Raw genomic sequence first — 7,554 nt, 5'->3', positions numbered from 1 at the left:
CATCACGGGGCCAATATCGGCCCCAGTTCAAGAGGATTAACTGTTCAAAAGTATATATAGAAGAAGTACTGAAGACCCTGTCAAGCCGTTATCTTGGCTTATGGGGAAGAATTTCCACATGCATGATAATGCCATACTGCATATCGCTGCGACAGTCCGAAATTACATGGACAATGTGCAATTAACGCGATGGGTTGGCCAGCTCACAGACCTGCCTCAACCCTATTGAGCACATCTAGGACGAGCTCAAAAGAAGAGTTCGGGAAAAAGTCCCAACACCTGTGTACCGGCGTAAAGGTTGACGCCACTGTAGAGGAACAGATGGTTACGTTCCTCTATGGAAGGGGAACATTTCCAGTCAGGCAGATGTTGCTTGTGACCGGCCGCAGCCCCTCCGACGGTTCCTATTTGGAAATGGTATATGTTATGCTGCGTGTCCCGCAAATTCTGCTATCGCAAGTCAGTATCATCAATCGCAATCTAGCGTGATCGCTGTGGGTTATTGGTACAATTGTGACAATGCCATATTGCCATGTTCCATCGATGTTGAAGAGATGGTGGTGTATATACTAATTGTACCGCCACACTTGTGTGGCTGCAAGAGCTTTAACTAGCAATTAACGAAGAATGGAACGCTATCCCCCAAGATTACGTGCTTAAATTAATAAGGTTCATAAAATCCGGTTAAGAGCCTTAATTTAGGCTAGAGAGGCTTCATTTTGTTATTTATTTAATTTTATTTACTGTTAGTGCTCACCTAGCAAAACAAATTATAGAAAACCTAATTGTGTTTTATATTTGTTGTTTCTGGTATCCCAAGGTACAGGCCTAGCCTAGTTTGGGTACCCTGGGAAATATGTTAATTTTGTTTTTATAATAGTTTGTAATTTGTAACCATTGAAATTGTAAACAAATTCGGTTATTTACAATAAAAAAAATTAAAAAATACTACATTATAGAGGAGCGATTATGTCTTGTTAATAAAGATATTTTTCAGATTTTCATGTGTAATTTTTAAACCTAATTATTTACATCAAATAATTGCCACATTTGACATTCATGTTGTGCTCATTCCTAAGTAATTCCCTAAAGTTTTGCTGCATACTGTTTAGTCATGCCATCAGAACAATTGATAATACAAGATTTTCATTTACATTATTATATTTTGATAAAATGGTGCTGAAGGCGAAAATTGATTGGTCGTGCGATTTTTCTTCTCCAAGTGTATAAACAGATCCTTCTTAATCTCATTATCCATTACCATTGTTTAGCTATCTGATTTCCATACAATAGATAAGGTAAAAATTTTCGAGGTCTCTTGCAATATTTTTTGCATCAGTGTCATCTACTGGTTCTAATAAATAATTTTGGGTATGTTTGTGCATATATGCATACGAATTGTTGATTTTCTTCTTCGGATATCCTGTTCCCAGTAATTAATTTGATATAATTTAGTTGTGATAAAGCAAATTGAATATGGAGATAAATTATATTATATTCGCATGCAGCAAAAACTAAAATAATTATTATAAATGTAATTTTATGTGACGCCATCTGACGACAAATTGCAACGTAGAGGGTTAATAGGGGGATACGTTTTAAGACCGTAACTTTGACTCTATATCTACATTAAGTAAAACAAATGTGGCTGTGGTGATATTGCTTTATTTGATACTTTACTTTTTAAGTAGTTTTTATATGTCGCGGAAATCTATTGGCGGTGTCAGTACTATATTCTCAATATCGAGTTTATTATTCAATTCTTCATTAATTTCGTCAACTGTCTCTAACATTAGTTCTTCATCCACCGACATGTCGTTGCTTCTATCTAGAGGTCCCTCCATGTCTACAGCGGAGCATTCATCTATTAGTTGAGTAAGAGCTTCACCAACATCACTCTCATCAGAAGAATCAATTTCATTGGTTTTACTATCTGTGGACATTTCCATTTCCTCTTCGTTTACATTTTATCATAATTGCCATGGTTGGTTTCAATGCTGTTATTGTTCATAAGATTTTCTGATCCTTTATGTTCTACATTATTGAAATTTTCTAAGATAACATTGTCACCAAAAGAAGCCATTCCCTCAATTGGCGTATTATTATGGACTGCTGTCTTTTTCTAGATCGTATTGCAATTTATGTACATCACTGCAACTAGGATTGTTATTTATCATACTAGTAATTAGTTCATTAGAAGATCTTATGCCTATTTCATTATCCGGTTTGTGATGGATATTTTGGATTTCAAGAAATTTTATATTATTGTTATTAGTGTTTAGAGGTGAAAGTTTGCTATATTCTGCACTAATTTGCTGTTTTGACGTGTGTGCAGATGAGCATTTAGCACTGGAATCAGTTTGAAATATTGTACTATTTATTTGGGTTTTAGTTTTTCGATCAATCCGATTTTCTTCAGTAAATTTTTGAAGTATTCGCTCTATAATTACGCTAGAATCTGTATTTTTTCGAGTTTCATGTCTAATGTTAGCATTTAGATTATAAAGAAGTTCTTCGTTCCTTTTTTGTGTAGATATTACTTCGTATGCCTGTAAAAATATAGTAAGAATTACCGTAATTAGTTATTCATTTGGGCTATGTTATACTTTATGACCATATAAGAAAATATTATCTTATACTTTCCTTTCTATTACTGACAATTAAATCAGCAAGTTCATTAGCAAGTTGAACTGTAGCGTCTGGTAAATTTGTTTTTGCAGCTAAAGCTAATCCATAGCGTTCAAGCTTTGTAACTCCTAGTTCTACCTTATGAGTATACACCAATCGTTTATTTGTATTATCGCCTTCTGATACTATTTCTTCTATGACTGCTGTATGTTTACTAACAACAAATAAAGTTCAATGTTTAACTTACAAGATGATTAATACACAACTATAATCATAATTATTTTGCGTCTTACTTGACAACATTGTAATACAATTCTTGTAATCGCGTAAGGTACATAAAATGAGTAGTGAAAAATGTGAATGCATTGCTCATCATTAGTTCTTCGCAGATTGCCCATGCTATGCTAGTGCCTTCTTCACAAGATGTTCCTCTGTAAATTAAAGTGCAAAATTCAATTAAAAATTTCCTGCAAATATATTTCGAAATTATTTGTCTATAACTACCTGCAGAGTTCATCAATGATTACCAAACTCGTTGGAGTCAAGCTCTTCAATATATGTTGAATTTCTTTCATCTGCAATTTGAAATTTTCTGTTTTGATAGTTAATATTTGGAATTTTAAATATTATCATAGAAGTATATTTATAGTGATACCTCCAAAACGAAAGTAGAGGCGTTCAATTCAACGCTATCATTAAATCCATTCTCGAGAACAGCCTATCGCATAGGCGTAAAACACAGTTCGTTGCTGGCAGAAAGCAACCCAACTGAAATTTTTGAAAAAGATACGATAATTAACACAGTGCTAAGCATCTAAGAATAAAGAAATTTTAATGGATTTAATAAAAAACCTGCGCCATAACTTGCATGATAGCAATTTGTTTTATGTAAATACTTTTGCCACCCATATTTGGTCCAGTTATTATTGTGAAATTGTGTTCAGGACTTGCAAACTGTAATAATATTTAAAGATCACACAGTAAGTAGGTACTTATAGAATATGTTTCAGTAATTTTTTTAACGACCAATACAGGGTACCCTTACTATATCATTTGGAATCGGCAGAACTTGACTGTTGTAGTCTAACAAAGGATGCACACTGTTCCGTATTTCTAGATAAGTGTTGAATTCAGGACGTACGTAGGATCCTATGCTACTAGCCTAAAATAAAAGGACATTAATCATAAGATAATTCATGTACGTAAGGAAATTTAATGTTCAGTTTCCACGAATTAAAAAATTGCCATGTTCACATGTAGATACAACTCGAGGGCAAATAAGAACTGCATAGAGCTGATATTAGGATTGCGATTTGGATCAGAAAGATTTTATAAAGCACTCCAATCTTAGCTAATCTATCTTAAGAATGAATTGTTCCTAATCATGTTATGACTACCATCGCGTCGTGGGAAGGGAGGAATAATTATTAAATAGCAGAATCTCGTCCCTCCTGCGTCATCTTTGGTTAAAACCATAGTATAATTAGGTACTTAAATATATAAACCATTTGTGTAACAATAAAAAATATATGAAAAATTTTACCTGTGTTAACGCCAACAAAATATCCAATTCAGCAACATCTTCGCACAGTGTATACAAACTTGCCATAAAGGGACGTAATTCTTTTGAGTAAAGTAGAAATAACACTGAAAGATGTTTTTGATTATTAAAGTAACTCAACAATAAAAGCTTGGAGTCGTACGTACTAAAGTCGGAAGATAGAAATGTCAGAGAGACCGTTTAATTATTTTATTTATGGACTTACTCTAATTTTATGTATAGCTTTTTGCTTGGACATAACATTTTGTATGTATCTTATGTCCAAGGCGTAACTGGCATTTTATAAAGCACATCATAATCATCAATATGAGGAGTTTCACTGCTGAACAAAGACCTTTTTACCAATTCCAGACCGACGTTTTAGAATATTATGTTTTTATTACACAATGTAAAGTAACCATGAATGATATAAAACATCTAACATGTTACTCATTTTTGTATTTCATTAAGAGATTCCTTAGCTTGATGATCGAGCACTACAAGTTCTTCTGTTGTCATTGATACGCTTGCGCCGTTGTTGTGAACCTAGAAATGTAAACGACCATAAAAATCGATACCACGTTAAATGGAATTGGGGCCCAAATTTTCTTTCATACAAGATTTTAAGTCAAATAATTCGATTTGAGTATTATATATAAATATAGGTGTCATTGGTGTTGCTACGGTTTTTCTCTAAGGGCACCTGGAGAGAGAAAAAACTGAATTCAACAAAAGTACTGCACCAACGAGGGCCCTGTGAGTGCAAGGTTTTTCACAAAGACATTACTATGCTATCCGCCACCTGACTTTGCCCTCCCTAGAAAAGTACTATATATATATCAAGTTGTTACTGTATTTGTTGTTTTTTATGAGATTAGTGACAACAAATATACCTGTATAAATATGGGCGGCAAATCTTCAACACAAAATTTTGCCTGTTCTTAGGTCCCAAAGATAAAACTATATGAAATCCCTTCATAACATTTTGATTAAGTCGTATAGGCAAATCATACGTTTCACTTAGTTGCTCTACTATTTTTTGTATGTCTTCTATGAGTTCTGAATAAGTTCTTCGAGCTACGTCTAGAAGGCCATTTATATCTGGTTTTACTGCGAAACATCTTTGCAAGCTGCCCATAGCTCCTTTTTCTAAGTGTGCATCATCTTGAATGATGTTCTTTATGCGCTCTGATATCTCTTTGTAATTTGGGTTTTCAAAATCCTAGTAAATGGAACTGAGATCTTTATTTTATTATTCAAATATATTAATACATCCAAACGTTTTATACGTTGCGTCGTGAATATTGAGTTGTGAGCATCAGGAATTATCATACTATGCGTATAGAATCTAGACTGGACGAAACATTTATGGCGTACAAACGTTAGTTTAACTACACCTAGTTAGAGATCGAACCATCAGACTCTGGTCTTATAATCAATTCATCTGCTGTTACCAAGGTGATCAAATCACTAAATAATTGAATACATATGAACCCAACATAGTACTTAGGTATATCAAACTTTATACAAAAGTCAAAGGTAAGGTAAATAAATAAATAAAATACCCTTCCTACCATTTTAATTTTCCTCAATCTCCCACTCTCTGCGGTATTTAGCGATTCAACAAGTTTTGGAACCATTTCCATAGTAGTTTTCAGCAGTAACACTTGGTTAAGTTGTGCTTCGCCTAATTTATCTAAGTTCGGATTAGTATTTTCGACGCAAAGAAGAAGAATTTTGTCAATATCCGTCAATTTCTTTATTACATCCTGTACAATATAATCAGTTTAGGTCAATTCCCTCTGTTATATTTTAATTTTGAGGGAGGTGTTATTTTTATGATCTTTAATGCAAAAAATATCATAAGTACATAAGAGCCAAATGAAAGCAAAATTATTAGATCCTTTACAATTGCTGTCAACCGCTTTCACTAGTTTACCATTCCGTCTAAGGTAAAGATAATTATATCTACATCTACATTCTTCTATACGTCTAGTGAACTGTTACTGTCCTTTTATCGGCTTTTTAGTGGATAACATTATATTGCCCCGCAGTGTTGCTTATCATTAAAAGTCAAAACATGGACTCTTTGTACATAATCAAAATATAAATTCTGACTACAATATGCTGTGAAATTAACATTAATGACCTGTAAATCTATCATTAATCCAGAATCATTGTTTATCAAATCCTCTATAGCATCAAGCCTGGCCTCTATAATTTCTTTGTTACACGATGGTTGTAAAATAGTTGCCCCTCAGAGCCCTTATTCCTCCAATAGTATAAGTTGGTCCCAAGATACCTAAGAGACAGCACGTTGGTCCCGCAGATGGTATTAGTGGCTGGACTAATTCTAATTGTGTAGCTGTTCCTATATCTAAAAGAGGAAGAATAAGTAAATACTGTTACAAGATTCCAGATTCTATGAATCTGTGGAAAATTATCTTCAAAAGAATTTCACAAGTATTCAAGCTTTTCTACAGTTATTTAAGACCACGTAGAGTCGGAATTAAATCAATATGAAAAATACTGAGTGAATTTTATTAAATTACATGATAAGATAGGATATATTTTTTTACCACCTGGGTAGCGACCACCGTATTCAAGGTGATGGTGGTTCACGTAAGTGTGTCGCGTTCCGGGATCAGCTTGTGTATATATAATCCAAACAGGCCGTGCAAATTTGTGTCGACTGGCGAGGCGTATCACGTCAGTCGGCATTCTATATAGATTCCATTCCGCTTACCATCAGGTGCGGTGGGTTACTTTGATGTACCCGTTTAAAAAGATAATTACGAAATGGGCAATGATATAAGTTTGCCAATGAGTATGAAAGTAGATTTACCAATAATCATTGTATTTTCCGACGAATGGTATTCGATCTTCAAGGATTCGCGCGCAAAAACTAAACATTGTATATGCTCTACATATTTAAGTACAGCTGCAGCCGCAGTCAATGCGTAAAATCTAGCAAAAATATGATACAAATAAGTTTATAAACATGTTAATGTTTCTAGATATTTTAACAACTTTGATTTCTAAAATCGTTTATGATTTATAAAGTCATTTAGTTACGTTTAAGTAGGTATATAATTTTTGTAAGTTTTTATTTATTTCCCAAGTACCTACAGATCTTGGTATGAAAACAAAATAAATTCAAGGTTTATTAAATAAAAATGATTTTTATGTTTTAGTACGTATAGATATAGCATACAGCGTAATATGATGCAACTGGTAGAGCTAGTTCTCATATCGAACCATTTAGGATAACACTTTCATTGTTATCTGTTTTAAAATTATGATATACAAAAAAACGTGCCAAGTTTAGAAAAAAAAACATGTGCATATATAGTTATCAATTTAAATAGGTTATTTGGATATCTAAT

The 7,554-nt window shown here is 33.4% G+C and overlaps 1 pseudogene; it reads right to left on the bottom strand.

Moving 5' to 3' along the window:
- Nucleotides 1-1,694: 1,694 nt before the first annotated feature.
- LOC119193278 lies at nt 1,695-7,135 on the bottom strand (annotated as a pseudogene).
- Between the last annotated feature and the right edge of the window lie 419 nt (nt 7,136-7,554).

Source organism: Manduca sexta, unplaced genomic scaffold (assembly GCF_014839805.1).
Source record: "Manduca sexta isolate Smith_Timp_Sample1 unplaced genomic scaffold, JHU_Msex_v1.0 HiC_scaffold_3875, whole genome shotgun sequence".
NCBI classification, from domain to species: domain Eukaryota; kingdom Metazoa; phylum Arthropoda; class Insecta; order Lepidoptera; family Sphingidae; genus Manduca; species Manduca sexta.
This window is presented reverse-complemented; position numbering and strand designations above follow the sequence as displayed.